At 42.6% G+C, this 7379-nt stretch overlaps 1 long non-coding RNA gene across 1 annotated transcript; it reads right to left on the bottom strand.

The window, feature by feature from the left end:
• Positions 1-808: 808 nt before the first annotated feature.
• Positions 809-3190, bottom strand: LOC134347447 (uncharacterized). Its single transcript, XR_010018157.1, has 3 exons — positions 3059-3190; positions 1785-1892; positions 809-1050 (listed from the first exon to the last, which is right to left on the bottom strand). It is a non-coding gene; the product is annotated as an uncharacterized LOC134347447 (long non-coding RNA).
• Between the last annotated feature and the right edge of the window lie 4189 nt (positions 3191-7379).

Raw genomic sequence — 7379 nt, 5'->3', positions numbered from 1 at the left:
GATTTACAAGGATGTTGCCTGGATTGGGGAGCAAGCATACCCTATGAAAAGTGGTTGAGGGAACTCGTCTTTTCTCCTTGGGGTGACGGAGGGAGAGAGGTGACCTGATAGAGGTGTACAAGATGATAAGAGGCATTGATCGTGTTGATAGTCAGAGGCTTTTTCCCAGGGCTGAAATGGTTGCCACAAGAGGGCACAGGACACAAGAAGGGCCTGTATTCTGCTATGTTGCTAAATTTTTATACTCATTTGCCAGTAACAGGCCTTTCAGACCAAATCAGAGATGAATTCTCTCAGGTACACAGCTTTCGCAATGGTATTCATTTCAGAGCTCCCATGTACCAAGTGGCAGTGTGAAATATGAAATCCAATGACCTCACCATTCCTGTTGAACACAAGGCTACATTGGTCCTCAATGGAGGAGCTGGTTATATAGATGATGAGATTTTCAGCAGTATAACTATCTTTATTGAAGTACTGGATACAATCCCTCCCACCATCCACATCTCCACACTTCATGTTTTCACACTCTGAATGTCGAGAGGCAATGCCCTCTAATATGGCAAGTATACTCCGTTGTTCATTCAGTAGAATTAAGCAACAATCTACCAAATTATTCTTTGCGTTCAGGACAAAACATTTGCCTTGATCTGATATTCTAACATTACCAATTTTAAAGCCTCTCGGAAAACTCGCATCTGCATGATTCAACACCATGAAAATGAGACCATGTGCAGTCTTAATAATCCTGAGAAAATTTGTTTGGTTGTTACTAACTGAATTAGAACCTTCAATCAGGTACGATAAACCAGAATTAAACACAGCATGCGTGGGGCTCTCATTTATGAATTTCTTGATGCGATCACTAGCTACAACAACATTTTCAATCACAAAGCATGTCTCTGCTTCTTCTCCAGGAGAATATATTGTACCCAGTGCAGGACTGTTACGAAGAATTTCAGCATGGTAGTTATAATCCGCAACATCACCCCGACTGCAGTACAAATTCAGTATATAGTTGATCATTCCCTTCTCCGAATATGGATTCATCTGAGAAAATCAGAGATAGAGAGAGAGAGAGTTATAGTGAGTGAGTGAGGGGAAGTTAAAATTTGAGGGTGGGAGAGGGCGGTGAGGGCACTGGGGTGGCAGAGAAAGGGTCAGGAAGAGTCAAATCAATCTGCTTGACTGAAATTAAATTCAAGATTGTTTAATGCCATTTCCAGTAGACCAAGTGTAAAGAGGAACAAAGTAATTGTTACTGTGCTGTAGATTGCCTCTAGCGTATGGGTGGGTGGTAGAACCCTGGGGGAGGTGTTGGCAATGAGAGGTGGGGAGAGAAGAGGATTAATGTCGGATGAGGAGCTGAGGTGACGTAGAGAGGTTGATAGTCCGTGTGGACTCAGTGGGGTGAATGGCCTGTTTCCCTCAATGTCACTCACACTCCTCCCTCCTTTTCCAAGACACCCCACAACACATGTCAGCGCAGATCCCTTACTGGACACTATCGCTCCCGGAAGGATAATTTCAAGGACATGACAGGGCCTGAACCAGTGTTAGCAGTGGCACAGGAGCGGAGTGGTCAGTGTTCAATTCCTGCTGCCGTCGGTAAGGAGTTTGTGGGTCCTGTGGGTTTACTATGGGTGCCCCGCTCTCCTCTCCTCCCACATCCAACGACATACGGGTTAGTAGGTTAATCGGCCACGTCGGTGCAATTCGGCAGTGCAGGCTCGTTGTGCCTGTGATCATGCTGTATTTCTAAATACAAATAAAATTAATCTCACCACTTCCTGAGGCGGGACTTGGAACGAGCCAGACTGCATTCTTCTGTAAATTCAGCTTCTCACCCAGGGCCGAGCTCCCGACACACACGAGCAGTCTCTGCTGACGGGCTACATAATCACAGACATTTACAAACATGAGGCTGTTCAGCCCATCGAGTCTCTGCTGGCTAAAAGCCCCTCTCCAACCCTTAGCCTGCTGTCCCACAGCTCATCTGGTCTCCATTCAAAGGTGGGGATGTTCTCCCCAAAACCACACTAGGCCCTTCATGGTGTAGATCTGCACTCTATGGAACATTAACCTCCCTCCCCTGCCACCACCTCTCTCCTAATTCCTAATCCCTCCTAGGCCCTTCATGGTGTAGGTCGAGAGAGTATGAAACAATATCCTCCCCAATTTATCCTACCCCCACCACCAATCCTCCCTCCACACCCCATCTTTCCTCCCCTATCCTTGCTCCCCACCACCATTCCTCCCCCTCTGTCCTCTCTACCACCACCAATTCTCCTAATCCCTACCCCAGTATTGATTTTGGATTTCATCTTTTCTAGATTTAGTTGTATTTCCAAGTTAGATTGCTTCATGCCTGTTTATGTTAATTATATTTATATAATTAGGTATATTCAATTATATTATTGGTATAATATAATAATATGAGGGGGGTGAGTCAGAGGCACGTAAAGTTGAAACGTCACGAGGAGAGGAAGGTGGGTTTTCCGGCCGGTCTCACGAGTCCTATATAAGCACATGCACCACGCTTTAACAGCCTTTTAGTACGAGGGTGAATTCGATCACATGATAAACACTTTCCCCAAAAGGTTCTTTGACCTTAAGCTCTCTAATCAATCCTGGTTCATTGCACAACACGCAATCCAGGATAGCTGATCCCCTAGAGGGGTCAACTGGAGCCTGTATATTAATGTATGAATGGTTATAATAGTTATATTTAATAATCTCCACACTCTACACACACAATTGGGGCCAGGAACGAGCTGGGCTGCTTTCCTCTGTAAGTGCGCTGTTTCTCACTCAGGCCGAGCTCCCGACACACACTAAATCCCTCCTAGGCCCTTCACAGTGTAGATTTTAATTCTATGAAAAATTAACCTCCCCACCTCATCCTCATTTCCCACCACCAATCCCACAATCCATCCTCTCTCCCATCGCCAATTCTAATCTAAATCTCCAATATTTATTTAGATTTTGATTTATCGGTAACTCGAAGTTGCTGACTCATGCTGCAATGCCTCCAAGAGTCGTTGGGTGGGATTCCTACCTGTTTGAAGCTTCTTTAATGGACACCAATTCTTCCTGCTCAACTGCTGTCTTGACGTGTGCGGCAGATCCACAGATAAAAACTATATTCCACAGGGATACAGGTCAGTAAGAATGGGACCTACCTGTCTCGCACGTTTCGCCAAAATTTTCCAAAGCATGGCGCGTGAAGCCTATATAGGACTCATGAGACTTCCGCCAGAAGACTCACTTTCCCCTCCTCGTGACGTTTCAACGTTACGTGCCTCTGACTCGCCCTCCTCAGGCATGCTATAGCCCGAGGAAGAGCATTTGGCAGAAAGCACAAACTCCCGGAAATACTCAGCAGGTGTCAGTGGAGAAGGAACTGCCACTCGCTGATGTCCCTTTATTCTAGAACATTCTGTCTGGCAGCGTCATACACAGCCACTCTACACACACCTACGGTATATGTGTCATAGAAACATAGAAAACCTGCAGCACAATACAGGCCCTTCAGCCCACAAAGCTGTGCTGAGCATGTTCTTACCTTAGAAATTACCTAGAGTTACCCATAGCCCTCTATCTTACTAAGCTCCATGTACCTGTCCAGGAGTCTCTTAAAAGACCCTATTGTATTCACCTCCACCACCATTGCCGGCAGCCCATTCCACACACTCACTGCTCTCTCAGTAAAAAAACTTACCCCTGACATCTCCTCTGTACCCACTTGCAAGCACTTTAAAACTATGCCCTCTCATGCTAGCCATGTCCTTTAGGATCAATTTTTAAATATTCTTAATTGTACGCAAGTCTCTGAATAATCTTGCTGCTGTGTATGTTTTGAAGTGCCTATCCCCTTATGTCCCTAATTGTAACCTTAGATCTGTGAATACTGGTTTACTTCGTGTTCCGAGTGCTGAGTATGTAAGAATTGGTGATGCGTTCTTTTACTCTGATGCAGCGAAAATCTGGAATATTCTTTTCTTTGTAATTTATTTTTTATTGAAGTTCATCATCAAACAAACATTTCCATAAGATGTATTTAAGATAATGTACATATATATCATATAGTCATATTTGTCAGAAATCTCCACATAATATTTAACTGAGGTATACACTTATAGAAAGGAGAGGAAAGAAAGAACAATCAAAAGAAGAAAACTACGTACAAAGTAGGGAGTGATCTTTTTTTTAACAACATATTCATTGACTTATGAGAATAAAATCAGGCCTATGAGGTGTTATGTAGTTAAACCATTTTTCCCAGTATGAAACAAATTGTTCCAACTTATGATTAACAGATGCTATGGTTGCAGGAGGGGTGTGATTGGCAATTAAATATTCCAGGTTTTCGTTGCTTCAGGTGTGATAGCATAGGAGGGGCAAGAGGGGGAGGTTTTGCATTGCTTGTCAGAGAATATATACCAGCAGTGCTGTGGCAGGACAGATTAGTGGACTCGTCCAGGGAGGCTATTTGGGTGGAATTGAGGAATAGGAAAGGCATTGTGATGCTTATAGGGGTGTATTATAGACCACCTAATGGGGACCGAGAACTGGAGGAGCAAATTTGTAAGGAGATAGCAGATATCTGTAGTAAGTACAAGGTTGTGATTGTGGGAGATTTTAATTTTCCACACATGGACTGGGAAGCCCATTCTGTAAAAGGACTGGATGGTTTGGAGTTTGTAAAATGTGTGCAAGATAGTTTTTTGCAGCAATACATAGAGGTGCCAACTAGAGAAGGGGCAGTGTTGGATCTCCTGTTAGGGAATGAGATAGGTCAGGTGACAGAGGTATGTGTTGGGGAGCAGTTCGGGTCCAGTGATCACAATGCCATTAGTTTCAATATAATTATGGAGAAGGATAGGACTGGACCCAGGGTTGAGATTTTTGACTGGAGAAAGGCTAACTTTAAGGAGATGCGAAAGGATTTAGAAGAAGTGGATTGGGACAATTTGTTTTATGGAAAGGATTTAATAGAGAAATGGAGGTCACTTCAAGGTGAAATTTTGAGGGTACAGGATCTTTATGTTCCTGTTAGGTTGAAAGGAAAGGTTAAAAGTTTGAGAGAGCCATGGTTTTCAAGGGATATAGGAAACTTGGTCCGGAAAAAGAGAAGGATTTACAATAAATATAGGCAGCTTGGAGTAAATGAGGTGCTCAAGGAATATAAAGAATGTAAAAAGAAACTTAAGAAAGAAATTAGAAAAGCCAGAAGAAGATACGAGGCAGCTTTAGCAAGTAAGGTGAAAATAAATCCAAAGGGTTTCTACAGTTATGTTAATAGCAAAAGGATAGTGAGGGATAAAATTGGTCCCTTAGAGAATCAGAGTGGACGGCTATGTGCGGAGCCAAAAGAGATGGGGGAGATTTTGAACAATTTCTTTTCTTTGGTATTCACTAAGGAGAAGGATATTGAATTGTGTAAGGTAAAGGAAACAAGAAGGGTAGTTATGGAAACTATGATGATTAAAGAAGAGGAAGTACTGGCGCTTTTAAGGAATATAAAAGTGGATAAGTCTCCGGGTCCAGACAAGATATTCCCTAGGACCTTGAGGGAAGTTAGTGTGGAAACAGCAGGGGCTCTGACAGAAATATTTCAACTGTCATTAGAAACGGGGATGGTGCCGGAGGATTGGCATATTGCTCATGTGGCTCCATTGTTCAAAAAGGGTTCTAAGAGTAAACCTAGCAATTATCGGCCTGTGAGTTTGACGTCAGTGGTGGGTAAATTGATGGAAAGTATTCTTAGAGATGGTATATATAATTATCTGGATAGACAGGGCCTGATTAGGAACAGTCAACATGGATTTGTGCGTGGAAGGTCATGTTTGACAAATCTTATTGAATTTTTTGATGAGGTTACTAGGAAAGTTGACGAGGGTAAAGCGGTGGATGTTGTCTATATGGACTCAGTAAGGCCTTTGACAAGGTTCCACACGAAAGGTTCATTAGGAAGGTTCAATTGTTAGGTATTAATATTGAAGTAGTAAAATGGATTCAGCAGTGGCTGGATGGGAGATGCCAGAGAGTAATGGTGGATAACTGTTTGTCAGATTGGAGGCCGATGTCTAGTGGTGTGCCTCAGGGATCTGTACTGGGTCCAATGTTGCTTGTCATATATATTAATGATTTGGATGATGGGGTGGTAAATTGGATTAGTAAGTATGCAGATGATACCAAGATTGGTGGCATTGTGGATAATGAAGTAGGTTTTCAAAGCTTGCAGAGAGATTTAGGTCAGTTAGAAGAGTGGGCTGAAAAATGGCAGATGGAGTTTAATGCTGAAAAATGTGAGGTGCTACATTTTGGTAGGACTAATCAAAATAGGACATACATGGTAAATGGTAGGGCATTGAAGAATGCTGTAGAACAGAGGGGTCTAGGAATAATGGTACATAGTTCCCTGAAGTGGAATCTCATGTGGATAGGGTGGTGAAGAATGCTTTTGGTATGCTGGCCTTTATTAATCAGAGCGTTGAGGATAGGAGTTGGGATGTAATGTTGAAATTGTACAAGGCATTGGTAAGGCCAAATTTGGAGTATTGTGCATAGTTCTGGTCACTGAATTATAGGAAAGATGTCAATAAAATTGAGAGAGTACAGAGGAGGTTTACTAAAATGTTGCCTGGGTTTCATCTCCTAAGTTACAGAGTAAGGTTGAACAAGTTAGGCCTTTATTCTTTGGAGCGTAGAAGGTTGAGGGGGGACTTGATAGAGGTATTTAAGATTATGAGGGGGATAGATAGATTTGACGTGGATAGGCTTTTTCCATTGAGAGTAGGGGAGATTCAAACAAGAGGACATGAGTTGAGAGTTAAAGGGCAAAAGTTTAGGGGTAACATGAGGGGAAACCTCTTTACTCAGAGAGTGGTAGCTGTGTGGAACGAGCTTCCAGCAGAAGTGGTTGAGGCAGGTTCGATGTTGTCGTTTAAAGTTAAATTGGATAGATATGTGGGTTATGGGCTGCGTGCAGGTCGGTGGGACTAGGTGAGAGTAAGAGTTCGGCATGGACTAGAAGGGCCGAGATGGCCTGTTTCCGTGCTGTAATTGTTATATGGTTATATGGTTATATGTAATATGTTATCTTCTCCATTTTGTAAATGTCCATTGTAATTTCCATCCATACATTTAACGTAGGGCTGTCCTGTGATAACCATTTCCTGGTAAGGGTCTTTTTACCAGCCACCAGCAGTACATTCATTAAATATTTATCTCTTTTCAACCATTCTTGAGGTATATACCCAAAATATATGGTCTTACTTTCTAAGGGTATTTCACATTTAAAGATGTCTTGTAGGGCATTATGTATCCCATTCCAATAGTCTTTGATAACGGGGCATTCCCAGAAAATATGGTAA

This window comes from Mobula hypostoma, chromosome 6 (assembly GCF_963921235.1).
Source record: "Mobula hypostoma chromosome 6, sMobHyp1.1, whole genome shotgun sequence".
NCBI classification, from domain to species: Eukaryota; Metazoa; Chordata; class Chondrichthyes; order Myliobatiformes; family Myliobatidae; genus Mobula; species Mobula hypostoma.
Note: the sequence above shows the minus strand (reverse complement) of the source record. Positions and strands in the feature narration are given on the sequence as shown.